This window comes from Eschrichtius robustus, chromosome 13, assembly GCF_028021215.1.
Source record: "Eschrichtius robustus isolate mEscRob2 chromosome 13, mEscRob2.pri, whole genome shotgun sequence".
NCBI lineage: Eukaryota > Metazoa > Chordata > Mammalia > Artiodactyla > Eschrichtiidae > Eschrichtius > Eschrichtius robustus.
Genome location: NC_090836.1, coordinates 19,535,120 through 19,555,502, shown reverse-complemented (window position 1 = coordinate 19,555,502; position 20,383 = coordinate 19,535,120).

Here is a 20,383-nt window from a genome sequence, read left to right as displayed (position 1 = left end):
GTCCTGAATCAAAACCCACACAGTTCCCCATATAAAAATATAGAGTGATCCATAATACCTCAGAAAGAGCAAGTAAGAAATGATCTTAAAAATATGTTGATGAAATAAATTTACTCCAAAATTTGGAGTATAAATAATTTGTGACCATCTAGAGGAGTGGCATAGGGAGGGTGGGAGGGAACCGCAAGAGGGAGGAGATATAAGGATATATGTATAGGTATAGCTGATTCACTATGTTATAAAGCAGAAATTAACACACCATTGTAAAGCAATTATACTCCAATAAAGATGTTAAAAAAAAAAGAATATAAACTCTGTAAAGCCAAGGATTTTTTCCCAGAGCTTTATCTATAAGAACTAGAATAGTAGGCATGCAATAAATATGTATTGAGTGAAAAAAAAAAACAAAACACAGTCATAAGACTCTTAGGTAATTTGCTTTACTTTTCTGTGCCTCTTTCCTCATCTATGAAATGGGAATAACAATGGTACCTACCTAATTAAGTTATTGTGCGCATTAGAGTTTATGCATGTAAAGTCTGTACAATAAATGTCTGCAGACGTATTTCCAGTGCAGATATCAATATAATGAAATGCGTATTTCCAATTGATCTTAACTGTTTGTTCCAAGTTGGGTTCATAATGTCCTTCAAGGATGACTTAGAAGAGCAATGTTACATAAATCTCTAGAACTGTGGGATCCTTACCACAGTGGCCCTGTCTATCTGACCCGGTCTGAGGGCTTTATGCCTTCAATACTCTGCTTCTCATTGTCTGAGATGAGCAATGACTTCTGATTGTTCTGCCCTTGCTTGACTCCTGTGTGAGATGGGAAACATTACCACATTGATAAATTGGCTCATCAGAACAACGCCCCATTCCTCATTTTTTCCCCTCTTCCCAACATAAATACTAGTGTGCGTATGTATCTGTGTGTGCTTTATTTTCACTCATCACAGGACTCCTGAACCTCTCCACATGGCATTTGCAATGTTGTTGTCCTCAGCTCACGTACATTCACTAGGCACAAGAGATTCCAAGTCGTAATTATGCAATGGTTTCTTCAAGTTCCATTAACGCCATCCAGTACATGTTTATATTTAAACAATGTATAATTAAAATAAACACCAAGACCCACCACCAGAGCCTCCCATCAAGCCTCTTAGATAGCCTCAACCACCAGAGGGCAGACAGCAGAAGCAAGAAGAACTACAATCCTGCAGCCTGTGGACCAAAAACCACAGTTACAGAAAGATAGACAAGATGAAAAGGCAGAGGGCTATGTACCAGATGAAGGAACAAGAAAAAACCCCAGAAAAACAACTAAATGAAGTGGAGATAGGCAACCTTCCAGAAAAAGAATTCAGAATAATGATAGTGAAGATGATCCAGGACCTCGGAATAAGAATGGAGGCAAAGATTGAGAAGATGCAAGAAATGATTAGCAAAGACCTAGAAGAATTAAAGAACAAACAAACAGAGATGACCAATACAATAACTGAAATGAAAACTACACTAGAAGGAATCAATAGCAGAATAACTGAGGCAGAAGAACGGATAAGTGACCTGGAAGACAGAATGGTGGAATTCACTGCTGCGGAACAGACTAAAGAAAAAAGAATGAAAAGAAATGAAGACAGCCTAAGAGACCTCTGGGACAACATTAAACGCAACAACATTCGCATTATAGGGGTCCCAGAAGGAGAAGAGAGAGAGAAAGGACAACAGAAAATATTTGAAGAGATTATAGTCGAAAACTTCCCTAACATGGGAAAGGAAATAGCCACCCAAGTCCAGGAAGCGCAGAGAGTCCCATACAGAATAAACCCAAGGAGAAACACGCCGAGACACATAGTAATCAAAGTGGCAAAAATTAAAGACAAAGAAAAATTATTGAAAGCAGCAAGGGAAAAACGACAAATAACATACAAGGGAACTCCCATAAGGTTAACAGCTGATTTCTCAGCAGAAACTCTGCAAGCCAGAAGGGAGTGGCATGATATACTTAAAGTGATGAAAGGGAAGAACCTACAACCAAGATTACTCTACCCAGCAAGGATCTCATTTGGATTTGATGGAGAAATCAAAAGCTTTACAGACAAGCAAAAGCTAAGAGAATTCAGCACCACCAAACCAGCTCTACAACAAATGCTAAAGGAACTTCTCTAAGTGGGAAACACAAGAGAAGAAAAGGACCTACAAAAACAAACCCAAAACAATTCAGAAAATGGTCACAGGAACATACATATCGATAATTACCTTAAACGTGAATGGATTAAATGCCCCAACCAAAAGACATAGACTGGCTGAATGGATACAAAAACAAGACCCATCTATATGCTGTCTACAAGAGACCCACTTTAGACCTAGGGACACATACAGACTGAAAGTGAGGGGATGGAAAAAGATATTCCATGCAAATGGAAATCAAAAGAAAGCTGGAGTAGCTATACTCATATCAGATAAAATAGACTTTAAAATAAAGAATGTTACAAGAGACAAGGAAGGACACTACATAATGATCCAGGGATCAATCCAAGAAGAAGATATAACAATTATAAATATATATGCACCCAACATAGGAGCACCTCAATACATAAGGCAACTGCTAACAGCCATAAAAGAGGAAATCGACAGTAACACAATAATAGTGGGGGACTTTAACACCTCACTTACACCAATGGACAGATCATCCAAAATGAAAATAAATAAGGAAACAGAAGCTTTAAATGACACAATAGACCAGATAGATTTAATTGATATATATAGGTCATTCCATCCAAAAACAGCAGATTACACGTTCTTCTCAAGTGCGCACGGAACATTCTCCAGGATAGATCACATCTTGGGTCACAAATCAAGCCTCAGTAAATTTAAGAAAATTGAAATCATATCAAGCATCTTTTCTGACCACAACACTATGAGATTAGAAACGAATTACAGGGAAAAAAAACGTAAAAAAGACAAACACATGGAGGCTAAACAATACGTTACTAAATAACCAAGAGATCACTGAAGAAATCACAGAGGAAATAAAAAAATACCTAGAGACAAATGACAATGAAAACACGACGACCCAAAACCTATGGGATGCAGCAAAAGCGGCTCTAAGAGGGAAGTTTATAGCTATACAAGCCTACCTAAAGAAACAAGAAAAATCTCAAGTAAACAATCTAACCTTACACCTAAAGAAACTAGAGAAAGAAGAACAAACAAAACCCAAAGTTAGCAGAAGGAAAGAAATCATAAAGATCAGAGCAGAAATAAATGAAATAGAAACAAAGAAAACAATAGCAAAGATCAATAAAACTAAAAGTTGGTTCTTTGAGAAGATAAACAAAATTGATAAGCCATTAGCCAGACTCATCAAGAAAAAGAGGGAGAGGACTCAAATCAATAAAATCAGAAATGAAAAAGGAGAAGTTACAACAGACACCGCAGAAATACAAAGCATCCTAAGAGACTACTACAAGCAACTTTATGCCAATAAAATGGACAACCTGGAAGAAATGGACAAATTCTTAGAAAGGTATAACCTTCCAAGACTGAACCAGGAAGAAACAGAAAATATGAACAGAGCAATCACAAGTAATGAAATTGAAACTGTGATTAAAAATCTTCCAACAAACAAAAGTCCAGGACCAGATGGCTTCACAGGTGAATTCTATCAAACATTTAGAGAAGAGCTAACACCCATCCTTCTCAAACTCTTCCAAAGAATTGCAGAGGAAGGAACACTCCCAAACTCATTCTATGAGGCTACCATCACCCTGATACCAAAACCAGACAAAGACACTACAAAAAAAGAAAATTACAGACCAATGTCACTGATGAATATAGATGCAAAAATCCTCAACAAAATACTAGCAAACAGAATCCAACAACACATTAAAAGGATCATACACCACGATCAAGTGGGATTTATCCCAGGGATGCAAGGATTCTTCAATATACGCAAATCAATCAATGTGATACACCATATTAACAAATTGAAGAAGAAAAACCATATGATCATCTCAATAGATGCAGAAAAAGCTTTTGACAAAATTCAACACCCATTTCTGATAAAAACTCTCCAGAAAGTGGGCATAGAGGGAACCTACCTCAACATAATAAAGGCCATATATGACAAACCCACAGCAAACATCATTCTCAATGGTGAAAAACTGAAAGCATTTCCTCTAAGATCAGGAACGAGACAAGGATGTCCACTCTCACCACTATTATTCAACATAGTTCTGGAAGTCCTAGCCACGGCAATCAGAGAAGAAAAAAGAAATAAAAGGAATACAAATTGGAAAAGAAGAAGTAAAACTGTCACTGTTTGCGGATGACATGTTACTATACATAGAGAATCCTAAAACTGCCACCAGAAAACTGCTAGAGCTAATGAATGAATATGGTAAAGTTGCAGGATACAAAATGAATGCACAGAAATCTCTTGCATTCCTATACACTAATGATGAAAAATCTGAAAGAGAAATTATGGAAACACTCCCATTTACCATTGCAACAAAAAGAATAAAATACCTAGGAATAAACCTACCTAGGGAGACAAAAGACCTGTATGCAGAAAACTATAAGACACTGATGAAAGAAAGTAAAGATGATACCAACAGATGGAGAGATATACCATGTTCTTGGCTTGGAAGAATCAACATTGTGAAAATGAGTATACTACCCAAAGCAATCTACAGATTCAATGCAATCCCTATCAAATTACCAATGGCATTTTTTACAGAGCTAGAACAAATCATCTTAAAATTTGTATGGAGACACAAAAGACCCCGAATAGCCAAAGCAGTCTTGAGGGAAAAAAATGGAGCTGGAGGAATCAGACTCCCTGACTTCAGACTATACTACAAAGCTACAGTAATCAAGACAATATGGTACTGGCACAAAAACAGAAACATAGATCAATGGAACAAGATAGAAAGCCCAGAGATTAACCCACGCACCTATGGTCAACTAAGCTACGACAAAGGAGGCAAAGATATACAATGGAGAAAAGACAGTCTCTTCAATAAGTGGTGCTGGGAAAACTGGACAGCTACATGTAAAAGAATGAAATTAGAATACTCCCTAACACCATACACAAAAATAAACTCAAAATGGATTAGAGACCTAAATATAAGACTGGACACTATAAAACTCTCAGAGGAAAACATAGGAAGAACACTCTTTGACATAAGTCACAGCAAGATCTTTTTTGATCCACCTCCTAGAGTAATGGAAATAAAAACAAAAATAAACAAGTGGGACCTAATGAAACTTCAAAGCTTTTGCACAGCAAAGAAAACCATAAACAAGACGAAAAGACAACCCTCAGAATGGGAGAAAATATTTGCAAATGAATCAACGGACAAAGGATTAATCTCCAAAATATATAAACAGCTCATTCAGCTCAATATCAAAGAAACAAACACCCCAATCCAAAAATGGGCAGAAGACCTAAATAGACATTTCTCCAAAGAAGACATACAGACGGCCACGAAGCACATGAAAAGATGCTCAACATCACTAATTATTAGAGAAATGCAAATCAAAACTACAATGAGGTATCACTTCACACCAGTTAGAATGGGCATCATCAGAAAATCTACAAACAACAAATGCTGGAGAGGGTGTGGAGAAAAGAGAACCCTCTTGCACTGTTGGTGGGAATGTAAATTGATACAGCCACTATGGAGAACAATATGGAGGTTCCTTAAAAAACTAAAAATAGAATTACCATATGACCCAGCAATCCCACTACTGGGCATATACCCAGAGAAAACCGTAATTCAAAAAGACACATGCACCCGAATGTTCATTGCAGCACTATTTACAATAGCCAGGTCATGGAAGGAACCTAAATGCCCATCAACAGACGAATGGATAAAGAAGTTGTGGTACATATATACAATGGAATATTGCTCACCCATAAAAAGGAACGAAATTGAGTCATTTGTTGAGACGTGGATGGATCTAGAGACTGTCATACAGAGTGAAGTAAGTCAGAAAGAGAAAACCAAATATCGTATATTAATGCATGTATGTGGAACCTAGAAAAACGGTACAGATGAGCCAGTTTGCAGGGCAGAAGTTGAGACACAGATGTAGAGAATGGACATATGGACACCAAGGGGGGAAAACTGCGGTGGGGTGGGGATGGTGGTGTGCTGAATTGGGCGATTGGGATTGACATGTATACACTGATGTGTATAAAATTGATGCCTAATAAGAACCTGCAGTATAAGAAAACAAAACAACTAATACTAAACTTTCATTGGGTTATTTGTATGGAAATACGTTAATATAAATGTTTCAGACATTACATGAAATTTCTAAAAATCTTATATTTGTATTTGTATGGAAATACGTATGGAAATATGTTAATATAAATGTTTAAAAAATAAAAAAATAAAAAATAAACACCAAGCACCATTAAAGGGCAAAAGAATACAAGGAGTCAAGTACATCTGGAGGGCGAGAGTTCCCTTGGATCACTTCTTTCCTTTACAGGGACCAATTCAGTTTAGTATAAACATCTTCAAAAACTTGGCTTCTTTATTGTATTTTAACCAGTAGCAAAGGTCAAAACTCTTGCCAGGGTGGGAGTGAGGAGTAGGGTGGAGAATGATATTAAAGTAAACAAAAGTACTTCTGCAAAATATTGTGGACATATTTAAGTTGATCTAAATCCTCATCTTGTGTGTGTGGCTGTTGAAGAGACTCATGTCTGTAGTGCTTAGTTTCTCCATTTCATAAAGTCACTGTTGCATTAGGTTTTGAATGGAAAGATATACCCACTCAGTCTAGGTAAAATGATCAGATCATCAGGAAGAATTTTATTCACGAAAATATATTCATGGCAAGGAAACAGCTGTGTGTTCTCAGTGTAAGAACCTCTCTGAGATCTCATTTGCCTCACTGCAGCTCTGTCTGGGTCTGGCATGGCTGGCCAGCCTCTCGTTCTCTCTCTGGCTGCAGCCGCCTGTGGACAACACTTCCTGCTGAACCATTAGACTCACTTTGGTGTTCTTGTTCCATGGTGACTCTGACTCAGCCCGATCTTCTAGATTCCTGGCCTTGGTTCATCTGACCTTGAGAACCTACTTGCTGAAACTCCTGCCTTGAATGACTCTCCGGCCTCTAGACCCTCAACTTGCTCTGACTCACCTCTAGTGGTGAAGTCCCTGGTACCCAGCTAGGTTTCCAGGCCATGACCTCTGGCAGGCCTGGGATGTTTAATTAACAGCCTGTATGGCTCTGCCTTAAACTCCTGCTTGAATCCATCAGATTTCTCCAAAGATGTTTTAATCTAGTGTTCAAGTTGGAAAGAACAGGCCGAAACACACTGATGCAAGTGGCTGGTGTCAGTAGCTGGCCAGCTGGTCAGGGACCAGATACCTCCCAGGATGGCTTTGCCTGATAGCTTTGCTGTGGTTCCAAGGGCAGCCAGGAAACATGTGTCACTTATCATGCAAAGTCACACTTCTATTCTCATTTATACCTGTAGTTCTCTCTTCTTTCTCATTTCTAGTTGTTTTGCTTCCTCTATTTTTTCCTCATTTAGGAGGAAACTACTAACTACTTGTTTCTCTCTCCTACTGGTCTTTTTGAATTACCTGTTTCGGTTTTCACTTATCTGTTTTTCCTAAATCATTAATTTTGTTATTGATTAATTTTGTTTTCCTATATGTCTTTGTTATTTAGTGGCTAGGAACACAGACTTTGTAGCCAGACTGCCTCCATTGAATGCTAGGCGTGTAAACATTGGATGAGTTATTTGGTCCCTCACAACTTTGTTGCATCACCTATAAAATTGGAACAATGATAAACTCATCTCATTCATTTGGTGTTTACACTCATCACTACTTCAGAGTGAAGGTAATTACTAAGCCCACCATCAGAATCTGTTATTTAATGTCATCATAAAAAGCATATATATTACTTTATCACAAATCAGTTTTGTAAACATGTTGATAACCATAATTCAATATAATTGCTATTTTTAAGACTTTATAATTTATTCATGTACAAAAAGTATTTTGAGATCAGCTTCAGCAGTCTGCCAGAGAGTTCGATGACACAAACGAAGGTTATGAAGCTCCGCCTTCCAGAATGGCAGAGAATGAGGTTGGGAGGAACCCCAGACCCTTGAATTAGTCCACCTAATTAGACCACCTCAATCACTCTCTCCCCTCTTCACTGTTACATGAGAGACAAATGTTTATCCCTTTTGGATTGTATTTTGGAGGATAGCATTAAAACATACATTCTCACTAACACTGTAACTCTAAAAGTTCACCTGCACGCAAATATCTTATTTCACCCTGACAGTGAATATGGTTTGGGCTGGGTGTGTTATTCTTGAGTTGAATTCCTTCTTCCCCACCAATAATTTTGTAGACATTATTCTACCACCTTCTAAGCAGTCTGATTTTTCTCCTTTGCAAGTAATTTATTTATTTCATCTAGAAGTTTGTTAATGATTTTCCTTTAGTGTTGGGATTCTAAGAATTTTACAGCTGAATACACTTTCTTATCAACCCCTCCTGAAAGACATAGAGCCTTTTCTGCAAATAAATGTTTTATCTGCCTTAGATAATTTTTAAATTATTTTTATTAATTATCGATTCTGTTTCTTTTTTTCTTTTTTAGAGTTTCAATCACTTTTATATTAGATTTCCTGAATCTATCTTCTATTTACCTTAGTTTTTTTCTCTAATGATTTTTAACTCTTTCTACATTTACTCTGTATTTGAGATCTATTTTGCGCCTATTTGACTCTGAAAACCATTCTTTATTTCAATCTACAGACCTCAAAAGCTTAAATATCATGTTGTCTTTTCCTTTGGGAACTCCTCTTTTTTTTTTCCTGTGCTTAATATGTTGAAGTATAGAGTAGAAAAGATGGAAAACATGCATGATAGGTGAGACCTTTCAGCAGAAAGATAGAAACTGTAAAAAAGAGACAAATGGAAAAGATAGGAATGGAAACACAGTATTAGAGATGAAATATTCCCTCTATAAGTAGAGCAGCAGACTTGACACAGAAAAGATCAGCGAACTGAAAGTGAAGTTAAAAGATATTATCTAAACTGAAATACAATGAGGAAAAAGTTTGAAAAGGAAAAATAATCCAGGGCATCCAAGACCTGTGAAAAAATACGAAATAGTTTAACATGCATCTAATTGCAGTACTAGATATAGAACAGAGAGTGAATGAGGAATAAAAAACATGTGAAGAGATAATGGCCAAAATTTCCAAAATTAATGAAAGAAAATAAATCAAAGATCCAAGATTCTCAGAGAACTGAGAAAAGGAAAAATACAAGGGAAAACACACACATACACATCTCAGTCAAATGGATAAAATTTAAAGACAAAGAAAATCTTGAAGGCAACAAATGAAAAGGAAGGTTCCTTATAGGGAAACAATCATAAAATTGCAATTGAATTGTCTTTGAAAAACATCAAAGCCAGAAGACATTTGAAAGAGTGTTTTTAATGGTTGAAACACACACATACACTCTACAAACAAAAACAAAAAATGGCATGTCACCTAAATTCTATCCTTTTTTCTTTCTTTTTTTTATGGAAAGGCTGGCACAGAACATCACCCACACTGCCCCCTCCTTTATTTTGTTTTATTTTTTTTAACATCTTTATTGGAGTATAATTGCTTTACAATGGTGTGTTAGTTTCTGCTTTATAACAAAGTGAATCAGTTATACATATATCCCCATATCTCTTCCCTCTTGTGTCTCCCTCCCACCCTCCCTATCCCACCCCTCTAGGTGATCACAAAGCACCGAGCTGACCTCCCCGTGCTATGCGGCTGCTTCCCACTAGCTCTCTATTTTACATTTGGTAGTGTATATATGTCCATGCCACTCTCTCACTTCGTCCCAGCTTACCCTTCCCCCTCCGTCCTTTAAAATATTCCTTAATAATGAAAAAGAATTACATTTCAGACAGATCAAAGCTGGCAGAATTTACTTCCAGCAAACCTACACTAAAATAAGTTAAGAAGCTTTATATTTGGAATTGACATAATATCAGATAGAAACTTGATTCTAAAGAAAGGAATGTAGAAATCTAGAAAGAGTTAATAAACCAGTAAATATAAAATATCTTTTGAGAGGGGAGATAAAGATGGTACAGTAGGATGCTGAGCTCAATTACCTGTATAAACACATCAAAAATATATCTACATGTGGAGCAATTCTCACTGAAAACAGACTGGAGACTGGCAGGAAAGACTCTTCTACAGCCAAGGCTGTAAAGAGAGATCCACATGGAGCTGGGTAGGAAAGGAAGAGAAGAGAGTAGGTCGGGACCTAGGAGGGGACACAGAAGAGGAGGGGGTTATCATAGGCTCAGATATCCTCCATGGGGAGCGATTGGTTCAAACCCATATTGGGCATCCCAGCCCTGGCGTCCCACACTGGTAAGATGAGTCACCTTAGCTGGTTTGAAAACCTGTAGGACTTACAGGAGGGCTGTAACAAACCTAGACTCCACTCGTGAAGAGTGCACGTGCTTGCTTACTCCTGGGAGTAAGGCGCAGGGAGCAGATAGAAATTGTCCGGGGCTCAGGCTGGTTTCCTGCAACTGCTCCAGCACGTGCCCCTGCCCACATCAGGTGCCTGCCCTGATTCCTCTAGCTCTGGCACAGCTTCCCACTGAGGTGAAGGCTGCTGCTGTGAAGGAGAGAGCACACTTCTGGGGAATGGAGCCGGCTCAGACCCTGCACTGCATATGAATGCGATGAAGGCATTTTGTGCTGGCACTCGTGAAGGCGGTGGATCAGAAACTGTGTTGAGCTCTTACTGGTATGCTGGGACTGTCTCAGAGGGTGCTCTGGCCCACAGTGGGGGCCCGCTCCAGCCCCTCTTGCTCCAGCACTACTCCCCCCCTGGGGTAAAGGTGGCTTTGCTGGGAGAGGGGGGAGTGCACATTTCGAGGGAACAAAACCAGCTTGCATCTGACCTCAGGGCTTCTGATCCAGCACACTGGGACCCAGCCCTGCCTGCAATAGGGTGGTGTTGGCCACTGAGCATAGGAGGAGCTCCAGCTCACACATGGCTCTGGCTCTACTCTCTCCATCTTCAGTCCCACCTCTCACCAAGTTGCCAGCACACCCTGGGAGAAGATGTGATCCATGCTCACTTCAGATCCACCTCTCCCACGGAAGCCACTGGGCACATGCAGGTTGCATAGAAACAGTCCCACACAAGAACATCTCTTCAGGACTGGGATAAGTAACTGTTTCACCTAATTTCACAGAGACAGAAAAAGTTAAACAAAAAGTTAAAACAAAGGCATTTGATTCAAACAAAAGAACAAGAGAAAAAAAAAAAACCCTGAAAAAGCAGCTAATGAAACAGAGATAAATAGAAACAAGAAAGATAAAAGAATATTAAATACAAAGTTATCAGAATTAAGAAAATAATATGGATTAGAACACAAGTCACGGAAATAGAAAATAGAAAAGCAATAGAAAAATTCAGATAAACCAGTTTTTTTAAAGATTAATAAAATTGAAAAACCTCTAGCAACATGATCAGAAAAGAAAGGTAACAGAAATAAAAATAGGAACATTACTACAGGACCTACAGAGACCACAAGATAATAAAGAAACATTATGAATAATATTATGCCATTAAGTTAGACAACTTAGGGCAGACCATTTGAAGGACACAACTATCAAAGCTCACTCAAGAAGAATTAGATCACCTGAATAGTTCTATTACCTATTGAATTTGTAATTATAAATCTCACAAAAACTATAGGCTCAGATGTCTTAACCGGTAAATTCTACTAAAACGTTAAGGAAGAAGTAATAAAAATTGTACACAAACTCTTTCAAAAAGAGAAGAGCAAGGATCACTTCCCTGAACATTTTATGGTGCTGGGATTACCCTGAAAAAATAACCAGGAATAAAGAATCACAAGAGAGGGAAACTGTAGAACAATAGCTCTTATTGACATAGACACAAAAATGTGTAGCACAGTTTTACACAATTGAATGCAGCAATATATATTAAAGGGTGATACATCATGATCAAGTTGGGTTTATATCCAGAATGCAAGGTTGTTTTAATATTTGGAAATAATTCAATTTAATTCATCTATTAGCAAACTAAAAAACAAAACCAAGACATCAAAAACAAAAATAACCACCGTTATCTCAATAGATGCAGAAAAAGCATTAGACAAAATACAGCATCCATTCATTTAGAAATTCTCAGAATACTAGAATAGAAGGGAACTCCCTTGATGTGATAGAGGCATCTAAGGACAACCAGCTATCATGATACAATTAGTGAGGATTGAATAGTGTCCCTCTGAGGTTGAAAAAAAGGTAAGCAAAATCATCTTCCATCAGGAGAGGGTGGGAATGAGAAAAAAAGCTAATTTTGAAATCCTGGCACAATTATATTTAACAGTTAATTTTTCTTTAACATCTTTATTGGAGTATAATTGCTTTACAATGGTGTGTTAGTTTCTGCTTTATAACAAAGTGAATCAGTTATACATATACATATATCCCCATATCTCTTCCCTCTTGCATCTCTCTCCCTCCCACCCTCCCTATCCCACTCCTCTAGGTGGTCACAAAGCACCGAGCTGACCTCCCCGTGCTATGCGGCTGCTTCCCACTAGCTATCTATTTTACATTTGGTAGTGTATCTATGTCCATGACACTCTCTCACTTTGTCCCAGCTTACCCTTCCCCCTCCCCATATCCTCAAGTCCATTCTCTAGTAGGTCTACATCTTTATTCCCGTCTTGCCCCTAGGTTCTTCATGACCTTTTTTTTTTTTCTTAGATTCCATATATATGTGTTAGCATACAGTATTTGTTTTTCTCTTTCTGACTTACTTCACTCTGTATGACACTCTCTAGGTCCTTCCGCCTCACTACAAATAACTCAATTTCATTTCTTTTTAGGGCTGAGTAATATTCCATTGTATATATGTGCCACATCTTCTTTATCCATTCATCTGTTGATGGGCGCTTAGGTTGCTTCCATGTCCTGGCTATCGTAAATAGAGCTGCAATGAACATTGTGGTACATGACTCTTTTTGAATGATGGTTTTCTCAGGGTATATGCCCAGTAGTGGGATTGCTGGGTCGTATGGTAGTTCTATTTTTAGTTTTTTAAGGAACCTCCATACTTTTAACAGTTAATTTTTAAACTCAATTCTCTTCTCTCTCATTTTCTAATAGGCAGCTAGAAGAAGCTAGGGGGCACCTTCAACATTCTGCCTGGAAATCTCTTTAACTAAGTCATCCAGTTTACCAGAATACTGCAAGCAGCGGTGTTAAAATTTCTGTCACTGCATAAAAATGTCTCCTTTCCTTCAGTCTCCAATAATCTTATCTTCACTTTTCTTTAACCGTTTACCCACAGCCTCCTCAAAACCCTTCTAACATTTGCCCACAGTCCCAAAACCAATGCCACATGTTTCAGTCTTTGTTACAGTAGCACCCCAGTTTCAGGTACCAAAATCTTTTTAGTTATCTACTGCTCTATAACAAAGTTCCTCAAACTTAGTGGTGTAAAACAGCGTTATTCATCATCATCACTTCAAATATGACTGATATCAGATGCTGGTTTAGCTGGAGTCATCTGAGACCTCCTCAGTCTGGTTGTTGATGACAACTGTCAGCTGGGACCTCAGTGAGGACTGTTGATCAAACAAACAACTACACATGGCCTCTCCATGTGACCTGACTTTCATGGCATAGAGGATAGGTTCTGAGGACAAGAGTTCCAAGAGAAAGTCAGAAGGAAGCTTCAGAAGTGATGCAATATTACTCCCTTCACATTCTACTCCTTAGAAGCAAGTCTCTAAGGCCACGCATATTCAAGGGGAGAAGAATTATGCTCCAGCTTTTAATAAAAGGAGTATAGAAGAGTTTGAGGACACTTTTAAAAAGATCACCCAGTAGCATAAATTATATGGGTACCAACTGGAGAACAGTACTGGGATATTAACACTAAGCACATGCTCCTGCAAATTCCTAGGCATTCCACTGCATCTACTGTGACAAAGCTGGCATCCAAACAGCACTGAGGACACCATTGCAGTGGAGAGGGTCTATACGGACTTCCTCATGGCTCTAGTTCCTACCCCAGCTCCAGTTTAGGTCTGTGCGTACTGTCAGTCTCCTTACAACTTGGCTCTTCCAGTTCTATGTTTGAGGCCTCTTAACAAGTTTTTCCTCTTTACACCTCCACAGGTTCTCACAACCAAAATGCCCATCTTGCTGTAGTCTCTGTGATCCCCTTGGTCCTTGGATACAAGAAATGTAAACATCTCCAACGCCGACCCTTTGCATCATGTTTGCCTTCTTTCTGGTCCCTTTCTGATCTTAAATATTCTTGTTTCCCAGGGTCTAGGCCAATCTTTGCACCCTGGCTGTAGGAATCAGGTCCTTGTCTTCCCTCTCATTTCTTGCCAATTTTCCTGCCTGCCAGCCCCAATTGTTTTCAAGACAAAAGTCTCCACCTGAGCTCCATTCCTCATGCCTGGGACCCTATGTGCTACTGCCAACGTGCCCTTGTCCTGCGCTCTGCCGACCTGCCAGGAAGACACCTATCACTCACTTCGGGATATCTTCCATGCCAGCCACCTGTCTGCCTGGACCTCCAGCTTCTACCTGTTGCCAGAGTCTCTAGACAGCAGGTCCTGCCATCTTTTTGGACCTCCCAGCTGCTGGGCCCTTCTCCAAAAGACTATTTTTTCTCCAGGGCTGGCCCGCTCCCACTATATCTAGTTCCTAGTTATGTACCAGAGAGCAGTTGACTTTCTCTCTGGCTGCCACTGCATCCTTTTCACACCTATGATTCCCTGCTCAGTGCGATCTATGGAAGCAATTAGAAAAAACAAATTCATTGTGCTAAGAGCACTCCAATTTTGCTACTTCCGTTAAAAATGTACATGGACTTGAACTTTCTCACCTTCTCTATTGCTTCATCTCTAGGAAAACCGCCTGCTCCAGCCTTCCCTGACTGGCTCCTAGGCTTCTTCCCCTTTGGCTTTCTCTTGGCTTCCAAGACCTGCAAACTCCATGAGTATGGCCCGCTGCCCTGGATTTCAAATTCCTGGTACCCTCACAATTCAGCAGTCATCTGGCCCTCAACACTCAGGCTACACGTTGTACGCTTAGCTTTCTGGACCCTGCCTAATCAGTCCTACTAGCTGCCACCCACATTTGGTTAGCTTTTCTTATTATATCTGGAGAAGTGGGAGCAAACTAAATTATTTTGTTTCTGCAGTACAAAACTTTATTTCTGTCACTTGTACATATTTTAGATTTTTCAATGCATAACCAACACTAAGACCTTTGCTAAGTTTTCCTTGACCCCCACTCCACTTAATGGAAGCTTGAGAATTTGATTCTACATTTGTGACGTGTTTTATTTTTTTCCCTCTGAGACTGTTCAAAACTGGCATGACTTTTTGACGGGAAGAATAATATGGTTAGCATGTTTATAAATTAACAGTCAAGGAGGTGTACAAACCCAAAATTATTCTCACAGGAAGCAAGTTGCTGGCTCTGACATCCCTTCTCTTTCTTAGCTTGCCAGAAACAGATGTTGACAGTTCTCTTATTTGGGGAATATATCCAGAAGGATGAATATTATCCTTGAGAAACACAATATACTGTATATAATTTCTTATAAGCAAAGAAGTAGTTTATTTAAGCTTAGAGAAAGGACATACAGATAATCTGGACAAAGAAAAGAAAGAATGCCATCAAGAAATCTAAAAGCTTAGCCAGCCCTCAACTTCGCAGAAGTTTCTAGGCTACCTGAGAGGGGCAATTGATAGTGCTAGAGGGCTGCAGATGGAATCAGACCTAAGAGACCAAAGTCTTCTCCACACAAAGCCAGAATTCTCTGAGAAGTGAAAAATATCAGCCTTCCAGCTGGCAGTTTTGCCCACTTTTCACAAAGAAATCCAATTTCTTTTAACACATAAAAAACTATAATTAACCTGTTTTCACTTAAATCAAAGGGTATTTATAAGGAGCTTTTCATATACCAAACCCTATACATGCTAATATGTTTGCATGTATGCATAAAAATTGTATATGACAGTTCCTGTTCTCAAAGACTTCAAAATATAAATTGTTAGATTCTGAAAAGTAAGAAGTCTGGTGAAAAAAAAGAAACTAGTTTATTTGTCTAGTAGTGCTCAGAAAATCTAGCCTACGTTTTAAGTGTTAGGCATTCTTAGCATAAATAGTTTTTCTTTTTGTTTTTTAATGAAGCATGCCTGATTTTGCTGGGGGGTCGAAACTGACATGCAACTCACAGAAACGTGTCTGCATTGTGGTGTGAATGGAACCATAGCCTGGGAAAGAAATGGAATAGCTCAGAGATTCCAGTAGATGGGGAAAGTGTTGAAGCCACCAGAGCCCAGTGGTATGTGGCAATCAGAGATGGATGACTCCTTTTGAATAAAAATGTCATGCTGACCTGGTAGAGGCAAACCCTGCAAGTGGTATCTGGCAGCTGCTATCAAAGGAACAGAGTCAATGTATAATCAGGGTGACCTGAAACCGCCAATCACACACCACAGTCTTCAGGGGCGCAAGGCTCCAGCACTTTCAAATATACAATACTCCCTTTCTCTGCTCATCAAGCAGGAAACACTTGTGCCTCTGGTGTCTGCAGACCTCTTCACACAACCAGTTCAGGGACACTGAGCTGCAGACTTTGATGTCTGTGGACAGAGCCCTACCTGGCATTTGGTCTCGCCATTAAATGGCCATAAAAACATGTGTCGGGGCTTCCCTGGTGGCGCAGTGGTTAAGAATCCGCCTGCCAATGCAGGGGACACGGGTTCGAGCCCGGGTCCGGGAAGATCCCACATGCCGTGGAGCAACTAAACCTGTACGCCACAACTACTGAGCCTGCGCTCTAGAGCCCGCGAGCCACAACTACTGAAGCCCGCACGCCTAGAGCCTGTGCTCTACAACAAGAGAAGCCACCGCAATGAGAAGCCCGTGCACCGCAACGAAGAGCAGCCCCTGCTTGCCGCAACTAGAGAAAGCCCTCGTGCAGCAATGAAGACCCAACACAGCCAAAAATGAATAAATAAAAATTAAAAAAAAACAAAAACAAAAACATGTGTCATATTTGTTCCAAATTCCAATACATCATATATTGAAAGTTCGAGGTCCTCTTATGACCAGAAGTTTTGACAACTTTATTGGTTTACAGAGAATTGACTCATTTTAAGAGTATAATCTACCTAATATTTTCACCTGCCGATGACTTAGTTCAGAGTCAGTGTTGTTAGTTGTGTTTGTCAAAATATCTGAAAAAAGGAAAGCCTTAGTTTATAAAATCATGGATATGATTTAACCCAATATTTCTATTTCTGCGAATCTGCTGTGAGAAAATAATCATAATGCAACAGAAATTTATGTAAAAAGAAGTTTGTGAAAAAATTGTAATATTGACAATTACATAAAACGTAAATCGTTCTATATATTAGGAATATATAGAACCTTGGAGTATGAGGAAATATTTAAAAATAAGAACTTGATTGTCAGGAAAATGCTCCTAAAACTGAATGTTAAATAATAAAGGCAGATCACAAAATATTCATTCAACAAATATTTATTGAGTGCTGACCATGTAAAAAACATTGTTTTAAGTCTAGAGGTGTTACTAGGAACCAAAAAAAACCAAAAAACAAAAAAACCCTCTTCCTTTGTGGTGATTACATTCTGGTGTATCTTACAATGTCCTTTCAACTATGTAAACAAACAACTATGCAAACAGATAAAATAAGCCATCATAGAAAAGGAAGTGGAAGGGAATTGTAGCGGACACTGCATCCGTGCCCCTCAGATCCCTTAACCATGTTTGTGCACAATATCTCCCATGCACGTACCCTCCCAAAGCCAGACCTGCATCTCTGTTGAAAGGCTGCTGTCTGGCTTGCTGTAGAGCCTGCTCTGCAGAGGTGCCTGGAATATACAGGGCCTCAGGGGCAACCCTTAACCAGTGACTGAAGGAAGCATGGTGTAATTACTGCATCTCCCTTGTTCTGGTTGGAACATCTCTCTCCTATGGATCAAGCAGGACTACCCTCTGTATGACCTTGTTTGCTATCACACCTTTACTGCTGGGGAACCAAACAAAGGCCAACATTTGAACAGAGATGGTAGACTAATAATAATCATAGCTTGCATTCACTGAGTGTCTCATGTTTCAGATTTTAACATGAATTATCTTAATTTTCACAGCAACACTGTGAGATAAGTACTATTATTATCCTCGTAATACAGATGAATATGAGGCTGTGGGCATTTTCTTTTCCTTCCTTATACTTCCATGTCTCTTCCAATGTTCCACCAAGATATGCATCATTTTTACAAGCATCTAGGACATGAGTACCCGTTTTCTGGAGTGTTGGCTGTAGAAGCTGCAGGAATAGTGTTCTCTTGGCAGCTGTTGAACATTATTGCTCTTATATCTGAATGCAGTTCTTTGTCAATCAAAGAATGATAAAATAATCATATCATGACCAAGTAGTTCTCTGAACCTTTATCAGTTAATTCCTTTATGAAGGTGAACAAAAATTTACATATTAGAGTGGATTTCTGCTATTGTCTTTGAAGCTTGCTTCATTGTCTGGGAATTTTTGTTCAGTCTAATGTACTTTAAATTTTCAGAACCACCTGTATTTTAAAATATTATCCTTTTACTCATTCTTTTAGTTTGCCCTAAAATGTCCCAATTTTATTATTTAAGTTAATAATGAGTTGCTCTGGTCTTAATGCTACACTTACATTTAGTTTAAAATTTTTTCTAAGATCATGACATTTTCATAAGAAGTTTTTGACCCAACCTCCATTTGTCAAAGCTCTTCACATGGTACTTTCTAAGCATAATTGGCATTGCTCTTTACCCCTTCCATAAGACCCAAAGGATAAAAGGCCCATAACTGAAGTTGAACCACACACATTTATATGTACGATTTCTCTGCGCTGACTTAAAATAAGAAACCAGTCAACTAGGAAAATGGTCCTCTATGTTATTTCACTGTAGAAGTGGTCATCTTGGACCAGAGCAACTCTCTTCTTGTTAGTGTCATAACCCGTATGGGTAGAAATTCCTAAACATATGTGTTACTTGGATTTTGGTCGTATGGGATAAGGTCTAACTAAATAGCTTAGGCAAAAAAAAAATTTAAAGACTGGTGAAATCTAAGGACGTTTTAAGCAGCCAAGCCAAAATGACAGCAGGGATATGTCTGGACCTCAGGGATACCCCCTGACCAGAAGTGAAAACTTTAATAGAATCCAGCATTCCTAAGAAGAGTGGTGGTGGTGGTGTTGTTTTGTTGTTGTTTGTTTGTTTTTGGTATTGAGTTGTATGAGCACTTAATGCTTTTAAGATTAAGATAAGAAGAAAGAAACATCAGAAAGTTGTTTACATCTTAGCTAAGTTCTGAAGGAAAACAATACAAACAACAAAACAGTGATGGGGAAAGTGGTTCTTGGCACAGGGAAAGGCAGTGGCATAGGATGTGAAGAACTGGGAGTAATCTTTTTTAGGCCAGAGAAAAATGTACTTACGGGAAAGTAGAAAAATAGAAAATAAAAGTACTTAATGGGGAAGTAGAAAAATAGAAAATAAAAGTACATAGGAAGGGAATACATACTGATTACACTAGAATGTTTGAACATTTGGTAGAGTGCTATTAATCAGAATAAGTTTTTTGGTATTTTATATTTAGCTTGTAGTTAGAGATGTCTGAGAGGTTATCGAGATAACTTACCTGGAGCTCAGAAGAGGAGATATTACGTACTTAAAGAGAATGGGTACAAAAAGAAGAAAAGAGGGCCAAGAAAGTTTCATCTGGGTTGATTTTATTGTCAAGTGCTTTAAAAAATTATTTTCTTTGACAAGAATCTTATGAAGGGCTTCCCTGGTGGCGCAGTGGTTAAGAATCCGCCTGCCAATGCAGGGGACACAGGTTCGTGCCCCGGTCCGGGAAGATCCCACATGCCGCGGAGCGGCTAGGCCCGCGAGCCACAACTACTGAGCCTGCGCGTCTGGAGCCTGTGCTCGCAACGGGAGAGGCCGCGACAGTGAGAGGCCCGCGCACCGCGATGAGGAGTGGCCCCCGCTCGCCGCAACTGGAGAAAGCCCTCGCACAGAAACGAAGACCCAACACAGCCAAAAATAAATAAATTAATTAATTAATTTAAAAAAAAAAAAAAAGAATCTTATGAAGACCTAGACTGTTTATGCTATGGTGCAGGAATGCTCTGAATCCTAAGAGGTCTAATCAAAAGTAACCTCGTAAGTCAGACTTCAGATAGGGGTCCCTGACTCATGGGGGTCCGGGGTGA